The sequence below is a fragment of the Pteropus medius genome, unplaced genomic scaffold (assembly GCF_902729225.1).
Source record: "Pteropus medius unplaced genomic scaffold, Ma_sr-lr_union100, whole genome shotgun sequence".
NCBI classification, from domain to species: domain Eukaryota; kingdom Metazoa; phylum Chordata; class Mammalia; order Chiroptera; family Pteropodidae; genus Pteropus; species Pteropus medius.
The window spans coordinates 18548631-18562138 of record NW_024344370.1 but is presented as its reverse complement, the minus strand read 5'-3'; the positions used below and the strand labels follow the sequence as shown (position 1 = coordinate 18562138).

At 33.8% G+C, this 13508-nt stretch overlaps 1 protein-coding gene across 1 annotated transcript in view; it reads left to right on the top strand.

The window, feature by feature from the left end:
• The window catches only part of DACH2 (dachshund family transcription factor 2), a 683066-nt gene that overhangs the window by 275894 nt on the left and 393664 nt on the right, over positions 1-13508 (top strand). The window lies entirely within an intron of this gene.

Sequence of the window (13508 nt, the reverse complement as noted above, 5' to 3'; positions counted from 1 at the left end):
CCTGCATTCCTTCAAATCAGCATTGGTACATTCTTTGATTTTCTTTCTGTTTTAATTTTTATTTTTTAAAATTATTTACAATTGTTTATTTTTTAAAATTAAAAAAATATTAAATTTATTGAGGTAATTAGTTAATACAATTATATAATTTTCAGGTGTACATTATAATTTAACATCTGTATATTCTATTGTGTGTTTACCGCCCAAAGTCCAGTTTCTTTCAGCTACCATATATTTGATCTCCTTTACCCACTTCACCTTTCCCCACCCCCCTATATTTGAACCCCTTTACCCCGTCTAACTCCCCCCTCTTCTCCCACCCTCTACCCTCTGGTAACCACTAGTCTATAGTCTATGCCCATGAGTCTCTGTTTGTTTGTCCTGTTCCTTTGTTGCTTTTAGGTTTATATTCCACATACATGTGATATAATGTGATTTTCAACTTTTTCTGTCTGGCTTATTTCGCTTATCATGATTATCTCAAGTTCTATCCATCTCGTTGCAAATGACTGTCATTCATCTCTTCTTATGACTGAGTAATATTCCATTGTATATATGTACCACAGCTTCTTTAGCCAATCATCTATTGTAGAAAACTTTCATTGCTTCCATGTCCTGGCCACTGTGAATAATGCTGCTATGAACATTGATGCACAAATATCTTTATGGATATGATTTTTTTTAGTCTTTGGGGTAAATACCCAGCATAGAGATTGCTGTATCATATGGTAGATCAATTCTTAGTTTTTTGAGGAACCTCCATACTCTTTTCCATAGTGGCTGTACCAATTTGCAGTCCCAGCAGGAGTGTATGAGGGTTCCTTTTTCTTTGCATTCTCTCCAGCATTTGTTATTATTTGTCCTGTTGGTTATAGCCATTCTAACAGGTGTGAGATAGTATCTCATTGTGGTTTTGATTTGCATTTCTCTAATAGCTAGCGATGTTGAGCATCTTTTCATATGTTTGTTGGCATTTGTATGTCTTCTGGGTAGAAGTGTCTGTTCAGATCCTCTGCCAATTTTTTGATTGGATCATTTGTTTTTCTGTTGTTATTGAGTCGTGTGAGTTCTTTTTATATTTTGGATATTAGGGCCTCATCGGAGACATTACTTGCAAACATATTTTCCCATTCTGATGGTTGTCTCCTTACCTTGTTTATGGTTTCTTTTGCTGAGCAGAAGCTTTTTAGTTTGTTGTAGTCCCATACATTTATTTTTGCTTTTACTTCTCTTTCTTTGAGGTCAAATTCATAAAATCCTCTTTAAGTCCAAAGTCCTTGAGTTTAGTTCCTATGATTTCTTCTATGCGTTTTATTGTTTTAGGTCTTATATTCAGGTCCTTAATCCATTTTGAGTTAATTTTGGTGTGTGATGATAGACAACAGTCTAGTTTCATTCTTTTGCAGGTGACTTTCCAGTTTTCCCAGCACCATTTATTGAAGAGGCTTTCCTTTCTCCACTGGATGTTTTTGGCATTTTGTCAAAAATTATTAGCCCATATAAATATAGGTTTACTTCTGGACTCTCGATTTTGTTCCACTGGTCCATTTGTCTATTTTCCTGCCAATATCATGCTGTTTTGATTACTGTCACTTTGTAATATAATTTGAAGTTGGGCAGAGTGATGCCTCCAGTCTAGTTCTTTTTTCTCAGGATGGCTTTGGAAATTTGGGGTCTTTTGTGTTTCCATACAAATCTGATGGTTTTTGTTCTATTTCTTTAAAAAATGCTGATGGGATTTTGATGTGGATTGCATTAAATCTGTATAATACTTTAGGTAATAAGGTCATTTTAACTATGTTCATTCTTCAATCCAAGAACACGGAATATCTTTTCATTTCTTTTTCTCTACTTTGATTTCTTTTAATAGAGTCTTGCAGTTTTCATTTTATAGGTCCTTCACATGTTTCATTAGATTTATTCTTGAAATTTTATTTTTCATGTTGCAATTGCAAAAGGAATTATTTTTTCCACTTCTTTTTCTAAAACTTCGTTATTAGAGTAGGAAGTCTATGAATTTTTGTAGTATAGGAAGTCTATGAATTTTTGACCATTGATTTTGTATCCAGATTTCGACCATTGATTTTGTATCCAGATTTTGTTTACTGAATTTGTTTATTGTTTTTAGTACTGTTCTTGTGGAGTTTTTAGGGTTTTCTGTATAGAGAATCATTAATCATGTCAATTGAAATAGTGACAGTTTGACTTCTTTGTTTTCTATTCAATGCCTTTTATATCTTTCCCTTGCCTGATTGCACTAGCTAGGACTTTCATTGTTATACTGAATAACAGTGGTGATAGTGGACAGACTTGCCTTATTTGTGATCTTAGAGAGAAGGTTTTTAGTTTTTCACCATTAAGTATAATGTTGGCTGAAGGTTTGTCATATATGGCCTTTATTATGTTAAGGTACTTTCCTTCTATACCAATTTTGTTAAGTGTTTTGATCATAAATGGATGCTGTATCTTGCCGAAGGATTGTCTGCATTTATTGATATGATCACATGATTCTTATTTTTTCATTTGTTTATGTGGTGTATGACATTAATCGATTTGCATATGTTGAACCAACCCTGTGCCTCTGGGATAAAGCCCACTTGATCGTGGTGTATAATCTTTTCAATATGTTGCTGTATTTGGTTCTCTAGTACCTTATTTAGGATTTTTTCATCTGTGCTCATGAGAGATATTGGACTGTAGTTTTCTTTATTTGTGTTATCTTTACCAGGTTTTGGTATCGGGGTGATGTTGGCCTCATTAAATAAATTGGGAAGTATTGCCTCCTCTTCGATTTTTTGGAAGAGTTTAAGGAGAATAGGTTTTAAATCTTCTTTGAATGTTTGGTAGAATTCACTGGTGAAGCCTACTGGTCCTAGACTTTTACTTTTTGGTAGGTTTTTGATGATTGTTTCTATTTCCATACTGCTGATCTGTCTCTTTAGATTTTTCGGTTCTTCATTCTGTCTAGGAAGGTTGTATTTTTCTATGTACTTTTCCATTTCTTCTAGGTTAAATTAAATTTGGTGTTATATACTTTTTCATAGTATTCTTGTATTTTCCTTCCTACTGCTGTGGTGTCTGTCATTATTTCCCCTTTTTCATTCCTAATTTTATATGTGAAATTTCTCTTTTTTCTTTAGTTAGTCTAACCAGAATTTTGTCAATTTTACTAACCTTCTCAAAGAACCAGCTCTTTGTTGCATTTATTTTTTCTATTTTTTCATCAATTTCATTGATTTCTGCTCTAATTTTGATTATTTCTTTCCTTCTGCTGACTTTAGGCTTCATTTGTTCTTCCTTTTCTAGTTTTTTAAGATGAAGCATTAGGTTGTTTATTTGGGCTCTTTCTTGTTTTTGGAGATAGGGCTGCAATGATATGAACTTTCCTCTTATGACTGCTGTTGCCCTGTTTAAAAAAATGTATATATGTTATACTATCATTATCATTCGTTTTTATATATCTTTTGATCTCTCTTTTTATTTCTTCTCTAACCGAGTTATTTTTCAGTAGTATGTTGTTTAATCTCCATGTATTTGTGTTTCTTTCTGACTTCTTTTTACAATTGATCTCTGGTTTCAAAGGATTATGATCAGAGAATATGGTTTGTATGATTTCAACTCTCATATTTGTTGAGTCTATTTCTCTGTCTCAGTATGTGGTCAAACCTTGAGAATGTTCCATGTGCACCAGAAAAGAATACATAATAAGCATCTGTTTTGAGGTGAAAGGCTCTGTAAATGTCCATTATGTCCAGTTGGTCTAATGTGTCATTTAAGGTTGTGATTTCCTTATTTATTTTCTGTTTGGATGACCTGTCCATATCAGACAGTGAGCTATTTAGATCTCCTACCACGATAGCATTTTGCTCTGTTTCTCCTTTTAGTTCTGTTAGTAATTGCTTTACATATTTTGAGGTTCACTGATTGGCAGCGCAGATGTTAATAAGTGTTATGTCTTCTTGTTGCATGTTTTTCTTTATCATTATGAAGTGTCCCTCAGTATCTTTCTTTACCTTTTTTATTTGAAGTCTATTTCTTCTGATATTATTATCGCTACTCCTGCTTTTCTCTGAATGCCATTTGCTTACAATATCATTTTCCACACTTTCACTTTGAGTCTATATTTGTCTTTGGAGCTGAGATATGTCTCCTGGCGGCAGCGTATGTTTGGGTTTTGTGTTTTGATCTATTCTGAAACTCTGTGCCTATTTATTGGTGGGTTCAATCTATTTGCATTTAGGGTGATTATTGAAATATAAAATCTTCTTATAGCCATTTTATCTTTTGCTTTCTGGTAACTCAGTGTTTCCATTGCTTCCTTGTCCTTGTGTTTCTGTTTCTCTGTTTTTCTTTTTTTCTTTCTTTTTTTGGGGAGGGGTGGATTTTGTGGGTTTTCCTTCTGGTACTTCTTGTTTTATGTTATATACTTCAGTTCTGAATCTTTGGTGTGTGGTTACCATTACGAATATGTAAGGGATAGTTACATATATTTAGTCGCCCATTTTCTTCTGCATGAGCCTTATCTACATTCCCCTTTGCTAATCTGGATTTTGAGTCTCCCCTTTTCATTCATTGTTATCTCATTTTACCCCTATATATGCTGAACATTCATTACCATTATTATAACTATTCTCTTATTATTATTTATGCTTATAATGCCCTTAGTAAGGGTAGCACTCCTCTGTTTCTTTTTGTCTGATAGTCACTTTACTCCTAATTATGTATTTTTTTTTCATTTTGTTTTAGGTGAACTGATCCCTTTCAGTATTTCCTGTAGTGCAGACCTCATAGTGGAGAATTCCCTCAATTTTTGTATGTCTGGAAAAGTCTTCATCTCTTCTTCAAAGGAGAGCTTAGATGGATGCATTATTCTTGGCTGCTAGTTCCTTTCACCTAATAGTTTAAATATTTGATTCCATTCCTTTCTGGCTTGTAAAGTCTACGCTGAGAAGTCCAAGGATAATCTAATGAATATTTTTTAAAAGTTACCATTTTTTTTTCTCCCTGGCTGCCCTGAGAATTCTTTGTCATTGATTTTTGATAATTTTAATAAAATGTTTCTTGGAGAAGGCCTTTTTAGGTTGAGATAAGTGGGTGTTCTGTTGACTTCTTGAATTCCAAGCTCCAACTCATTTCTTAGATTTCGGAAATTCTTGTCAACTATTTGTTTGAAAACGCTTTCTAATCCCTGTTTCTTTTCCTCTTCTTCAATAATTCCCATTATTCTTATGTTTCCTTGAATTTCTTGAATTTCTTGAATTTCTCTTTCCTTATTTTTCATTCTTCAGTTTCTCTTCTTCCTTTTGATTTATTTCTAGATTTCTGTCTTCAATACGACTGATCCTTTCCTTCATTTGGTCAACTCTATTTCCCAAGCTTCTTGCTATTTCATTTTTCAACTCTTGCAGTGCTTTTTTTTTTTTTTTTATCTCCAGAAGATCTATTCTCTTCTTTTTGAAGGTTTCAATCTCCTTGCTGTGCTCATCTAGTTGTTTTTTTAATTCCTGAAATTTTTGATATGACTCGTTTCAGAACTCATTGAGTTTTTTCAGAGGTAGCATCCTGAAATCTCTGTCATTTAAGTTGCATATTTCTATGTCTGTAAGCTTATTTCCTGGAGATTTTTCTCTTTTTTTTTCTGAGATGCCTTGTCACCTTTGTTGTTCATGGTGTTTAATGGACAGTTTCTCTGCCTGGACATTAATGGAAGTATATTCTTCTATTTTTCCAGAAAGAAGATTTATTATATAAAAGTCTCTATTTAGGCTGCTACAAAAAATGCGCTTTTGTTTTGATTTCCAGTAGGTAGTGTCTAAGCCTCTTGGATCTCTTCTTTATATAAAGCCTAAATAATGTCTTTTTTATTTTCTTGTAGATATTTAATTACACTCCCTACTCTCAGTTTCAGTCCCTGTCAGTGTTAGTAACAGTTTTGGTAACATTTCTTAGATTCCCCTGGGGTCACGTGGTGATCAGTCTTGGATGGTCTAGGGGGAGGGGCCCTCTGGGTTGTGGTTTGGGGACTGCAGCTCAGTTTTGTTTTTGCAACCACAGCTGGTAAAAATCAAGTGTTGTTCTCTGCTGGCTACTTTTCTGTCTTCTGCCCTGATGATTAGGCCCTGCTGCCTGCCAGCCACGAGGAGATCACAGCTTTCCCAGGCAGGGCTGTTCAAGGAACTTGCTGCTCCTTTTCTCCTCCCCCTCCTCCTGCAGGGAGTTCCAGTGGCTGCAAGAGGTAGCTTCTTTATTTCTCCCAGTCCACCACCCAGCACTTGAAGTTCTGACCTGTGGTAGCTCTTATGTGCAGATTCCACACTCAGACATGCTGGTGTACAGTTTGGGTGTTTTTTGTTGAGTTTTAGATATTCAGCCTATTGTTATTTCAAGGGGAGAGATTTGGGGATGTCTCTCACTCCGCCATGTTTCCAAAGATCCTCACAAGTATTTTCACTTGAGACTTGTCTGGGAGCAGTTCCTGCTCAGTGGGGCGGGGTCGGGATATATCAGCTGCATCCACATCCCGGCTACTCAATGTAACTTAGCCCAGTGATTGCCCTTGTAGATTATTTTTATGATAGTCGTAGGTGTGAGGTCATATCTCATTGAGGTTTTAATTTGCATTTCTTTAATCATTAATGATGTTGTACATGTTTTCATATATTTATTGGCCATCTGTATGGCCTCTTTGGAGAGATGTCTATTCAAGCCTTCTGCCCATTTTTAAATCAGATTGTTTGTCTTTTTTGGTGTTAAATTTTATGGGTTTCTTATATTTTGAGTATTAACCTCTTATTGGATGTATCATTGCTGAATATCTATCTTCTCCTGTTCATTAGGTTGTCTTTTTCTTTTGTTGATGGTTTCCTTTGCTGTGCAAAACCTTTTAGGTTCATGTAATCCCATTTGTTTATTTTTGCTTTTATTTCTCTTGCCTGAAGAGACCATATGATTTCACTTATATGTGGAATCTAAAACAAAACAAAACAAAACAAAACAAAACAAAATGAATGAACAAATAAAGCAGAAACAATTTCATAGTTACGGAGAACAAACTGATGGTATCTGTGTGGGAAGGGAGTTAAGGAGTTTGGTGAAAAAAGGGAAGAGATTAAGAAGTACAAACTGGCAGTTTCAAAATAGTCACAGGGATGTAAAGTACAGCATCTGGAATATAGTCAATAATATTTTAATAACTACGTATGGTGTCGGGGGTATTAGACTTATCAGGGGGAATCACTTTGTAAGTTATATAAATGTCTAACCACCATGCTGTACACCTGAAAATAATCTAATATTTAATGTCATCTGTAATTGAAAAATAAAAAAAGTAATGTTAAAAAAGTAATTGGAGAAAATGGAGGAAAGATATATTGAGGCAGATGACTAGACTAAGGCATTTAGATTTTAGTTTGTAGGTAGTCTGGAAGTATAGAAGGTTCTAAAACAAAAGATGACATAATGAAAGATGTTTCACTAAAATTTATAACACGGTTTATGTAGAGTAGATTGGAACAATGAAGCAACCTGTTTAAGATAACCTGAGTGTGACGTGATCAAGGCCTGAATTAGGGTGTTGAAATAGGAATGGATAGAAATGGAAATTTACAACACATATTACAGAGGAACAAAAATTAAAGACTGAAAGTGAAGAGGGAGGATGAGAGAGAATCAAAATTATCCTCAAGTTTATAGTTTTCGTTACTAAGAGCATGCCTGTATTGCTGGCAAACAAGAGAAGGGAGGTGTGGAGAGTGGGATTTTGGGAGGCATATGTTGAATTTGAGATGCCAGTGAAATGTATCCAAATGTGAATGTTAACTTCTTATCCATTCCCTTAATATAAGAAGTTTCACACAATGATATACTCTTTGAATTCAAGAATGCCTTTATTTTAACAACATGTGTCTGGCCGTGATATGCTATGCCTTAGAAGGAGAAATGTTTATTTAATTTGATTTACTCTAAGATTTACTAAGGTGCATTGATTCTACTGATGTTAATAGTGATTACACAAGCAGTACAAAAACAGCTGCTCAGAATTCAGGTCATATACCAGCATTTCTGTTATATAATCTTTGTTAATTATACTAAGAAGTATATTAGAATTCAGCCAATTTATGACAAAAAGTAAACTTATTTAAAGGTGCTAACACCAGCACTAGAGCATATTTGATTTAAATAGGGAAGAGTCAAGTAAATGAAGTAAAAATTATCTTCACAGTTATGCTTTCTATCAAGTGAGTAGTCAACTCCTAACTGTTTATTACATCAGATTTATTGAAGAAAAACAGAAATTTAGTCTTAGCAAAGAAATTAAACCACAATTTCAAATAATATCTATAAATAATTCAATTTATTACTATTATAATTTTAATGCATAAACCTAAATTGACCCAATAACAAGTGGGAGTTTTCCTTCATTACCCGAACACCCTTATGTTAAAGATAATTTCCTTAACTCCTCTAACTCTAACATAATGCTGGTGTTGATGCTTTTAATATATCCAAATATAAGTTTTTGGGTATACCTACAAGAACTGAAAAAGGGAGGAAACGATAATGAAATATAAATAACCTTGTCTCTGGTGTATTGTTTGTTCCTTATATTGATAGTTCTTAGAGACATGATGAACCACATTTTATGTTCCCATGAACCAAGGGCTGATTGAGGCCCAGTTTAACATAAGCACCATTTTATGAGAGTTACCATAGTGACCAGGTTCCAGTTATCAACTTGAACAATTTCATATATGATTAATGTTAATTGCTCATTTTGCATGGATGACTTTTTCCCAGTTGCTGAATTGATTGTTGCTTCCTTTGATCTGGTTGGGAATACAATCCAGTGCAATAGTTAGATAAGTGATCAGTTGCCAACACTGAAAGAAGATGGATTCAGGTTGCTATAAGGTCAGAGTTTATTTTTCTTCATAAACACTAAAAGGTCAGGTAGAGTTTAACTACCTTTGGCATGCTTGAAATGTTGTAATAAATGTCAGACCTAAGAGATTATTATTAATCCACGATGCAATTAAAAGTCTTACTGTTCTGGCAAATTAAAAAAAAAAAAGATTCTTATTTAGTTTAACAAGCACACTGAAAGTCAGAGTAGCACTTTCAGTCAGGTAAACAACACCTTCAAGGCTAACGTCATTCTTGGTTTTCATGGCTTCTAATGTAAGTAAAGAGAAAAAAAAGACACATTCAGAGGCTATTAAGGGATTATAAATATCAGCGATAGCTCTGGAAAGGAAACCCTAGGTCATTGTTAACAGCTCCCACTTCAGGAATCTAATTGCAGTGGTCCTTACAAGATGATGCTCATACCACCTTTAGGTGATATTATATCTTTAGCAATTTGCTCAGTTTGTCCCAGAACGTTACATGTGTTTTTTTTTAAATAGTAAGCCAACCTTTCATTGAAGAGGATTACATGACTTATGACTCCTTACTAAATCATATCTGACCATATGATTTATATTACATAGTTTGAAGGCTCATGGCATGACTAATGAATGTATTAACAAGACTTCTTTTCTTTGAAACAACAAAATCACTGACCTTACTAAGTTGCTTACTCTTTGATTTATATGTGAATGGCTGATAACATGAAATAAAAATAATTCCAACAGTGAAATTTCATAATCTTAATGAGCTAAGTATCAGCTACTTTATCTATTACAACTTCAAGTAAGTATATCATAGAATGCACCATATCTTGCTGACACCAGAAGACTTACTGAATTTCCCTCTTAGGGAACTGCCAGCTCTATAAAGTGTATAAACTGCAAGGTAATGCTCTGATGGTAATTCACTTCAACTGCAGAAATATGAAATACTGTTGATATATATTTCAAGTTGTGTTATTATTTTATTTCCTCTAAAGAAGCTTATGGAATGAAGGGTAAAATACATATCAAGATCAATTTTGCTAAAAGGTGCCCTGGGCTCAGAGAAAATTGTGATTTTTTGGAATAATTTTCCACCAAACCACCTATAAATATTACCCCTAATGTTGATTTCATAAAGCTGAATCTTTCAAACATTTAGCTGAACTATTTAATGAAAGTTTTGGTATTTTAGGGGGTTATTTGCCATGTACTTTAACAACTTTCATTTGTGGTGTTTATGGGTGATAATCCACTGAGCCGTTTGTATGGGAACATTAAGAAAAGGTCTGTTTTATTTTACAGAGTACAAATAACCTTGCAATTAAACTGAAAACAAATAATTGCCAACAAGTAATTATCATTCAATTAAAGAGTAATTACATAGTTATTTGTAGCCTGTAAAAAAAAGCATTATTGAAATCAGTAATGCAATCAATATTTTAGCAGAAACAGGATGCTGCAATGATGGACCTTTCAACCTATGCTGATTAAATTGTCATACAAATAATAGTTTCCTAGTTAAATCACCACATGTTTATTTGTCTTGATTAATATGTAAATCTGCCTGATGCTAATAAATATTTTAAGGATAAGAAGTATGGCAGGATCATCTATCAAAAATGATCTTTACCAACTTTCTACAGAGTCCTCTATAATCTTTCATCATGTTGTCAGGCTTGTGTTATTTGAAAGAAAATGCAGAAACTTTAGTGGTAGGAGCGTCTTACTATAGAGGATCATTAGGTCTAAAAGTAAAAATAAAGCTATCTTACATTACTATGGGGCTCTATTGATTATAAAGCACTCTCACAAACTTAAATTTAAATCATTTACTCTAGAGCTCCAAGTCTTCTTTCAAAGAGTAAAAACAAAGGAATCTGAATGTGATTTTTGCTCTCTAATAAGTTTAAACAAGTTTGGAAGTAGATATAAAATGATCATACTCATTAAAGAGTTAATCATAAAATTTAAATAACGTGTCAGACATATCTCTACCATAAGCTCCTCAAAGGCAGAGGGTGTTCTAAGTTCTCACAATATATCAAAGAATAAACAGAACAAACCACTGACCTTGTCAAGCTCATATTTTAACCTTTTGTGACTCTGATACCTAGTTCCAGTTCCAGACATACACTGAACTGCATGTTCGTTTATTGGATAATTGAATAAGTGCACATGTATAACTCCAGAGATTTTGAGTCCATGAGTGAATCTTGAAGCTTGTTAGACACCTCAGACATAAGATAGTGTCCTCTACTCTTCCTTAACTTTGTATGTAGTCAGATTTGAATGGATCGTATTTTGAAGGTCCTGTAATTTCTGTAGGGTCTAAGACTTAAAAATGATTATCTGCTAATTAAATGATGCAGCTGGCATGTGATTCATGTGGTTAAGGAGAATAGGACAATCTAAGGAATATTTGGAAATTATAGCAACGGTAAAATATTTCCTGTCATTATTAATGAACTGATTTAATTAATCATTTATTGTACCTTACTGTGTGCTAGGCACCATGAAAATTGCTCAGGATACAGTGACAAATAAAATCAGACATATATTCTACTTCCATGGAACTTACATTCTAATTGGAGAGACACAATCGCACCAACATCATAAACTTATAAACTAAAAAGAATATTAGGATGGAGAATATGATTCTCCCAGTTTATAGAATGTGTAGGAAATAATACCAAGCCATTGTGACATAAGTCATGAATTCTCCAATATTGATCTGATGGTTGGAAACTTGATCAGTTTTTTCAAATCTTGGAATTTAAGGTAGAACTACCAGACTAAAAGGCCTTTAACGCCTTCCAAACCTGAATCAGCTTATTCAAAAAATAACTACTTTTAATTGTGAGATTGACCAAGAAATTTGGAACAGAACTAGTTAAACCTTTTAGCTTTCAAAGTATAGATCAACAGCTGGCTCATCATATGGAAGTAGAGGGAGCATTAGTCTGCTTACTTCTGGAAGGAGCATGTCTGAAAGTGATCATAAGCATGAAGACAGCACTGAAATGTTTACATTGGAAAAGTACAGAATAATTAGGTGGGCTTGAATAAAATTAGTAGGCTAGAGTTCTGACAAATGGAAAAACACAAAGAAGCACTTAAATAGTAGTATAGATTTGATAAAGATTATTCAACAAGATAACTGGCCTTTTTCTTCTTCTAATGACTGGATATATCCTGATGAAGATCGTTCAGTGATCTTGGGATCCTTTAGGACATTTGAAGTAAATAGCTATTTTCCTTATCATTATTCTTCAAAAGAGTTAGGAAGCCATAAAAGAAAGCAAGGGCATACAGGATAACAATACTGAATAAAATAAAATAAATTATAGCCCAGAATCAAGTAGAAAGGAGAAGAGAGTCGGTTTATAAAATTGAAACGTTAAATGAGAAAAACAGAATATTTCATGCTAGGTTGATATACGATATTGACGTACAATGAAAGAAAATAACACCATCAGTGTATGAAAAATGAACTGGATAATGGTACCTCTGTGTAAGGTTTCTAGAAGTCGTCTTCATTTAAGAACAGAGTTTGTCTTACATTGATGGAGCATTTTGCTACTGCAAGGTTGATAGAGTGAGGTTTAACTTAAATTTTTTTGTGAACCAAAAGTCATTTTTGGAAATGTTCTCTATCTGAACCTCATACATTTTTGTGGCTTGGGTTATTTAATATAGTATTTTGTAGTATTTTGTCAAAAGCCCTATTATTCAGCTTTATAAACTGCATTTCTACTAAAAAAAGCAACAGCAATATTTTAGGCAAAGAAGAAAGCAATATTTGAAATATATTGGGGGACTCTAGAATGACTTGATCCTAATGTTTGATGACTTATGTACCTCTTCATTGTGGTGACAACCTCAAAATGATGTATTCAGTACACTGACTGTATTAGGGTATAAGATAGAGACCAGATACTGACTTTCTATTTCATTATTTTATGTATTAATATTTGCAACTGTAATTCCTGAACTGTACACATCAGGGTGAAGAATGTACAAATGGAATGGGTTAGGTTAATGTTATAAATTTAGCCTCAACTCATCAGTTAAAAACACCAATCAATCTGAGAAAAGACAGCCTAGATTGTAAAGGTGGCAGGTTAAATTAGTACAGCCACTCCAAGAAAGTGCACTGCTGGTTAAACAGCCTGGTTTAAAAAATAGGTAGGAAAAAACCTATTGGCACGAATCCTTTGTTCGTTGTAGGCTTCTGGCAGCTGTGGAAATGCTAATAAGCATAAGGTCTTACTCCACATCTCTCATCTCTTTACTCCTAATCTCTGCCATGCTGGGTAGAGACTTAATCTCTTCACATTCTGTACAATTTTAATTCTGTGAGTCACTATCTCAGATCTCAGTAGCAGGTATCAAGTGTAGCTTTGACTGCAAGGGATAATTTTGGTTTCTCACAACAGGTAAGCTGTATTGCAAAGTGCTGGCTTATAAATGGAATCTAAACTTGAAATTGATCTTTTGTGGTTTTAATGTTTGCTGTAACTATGTTGCAAAATTTAGTGGAAAGGAAAATATTCATCTTTTAGTAATCAATGGACATAGTCTTTGATATAAAATTCTAACACTGTTGGCAATTAAACG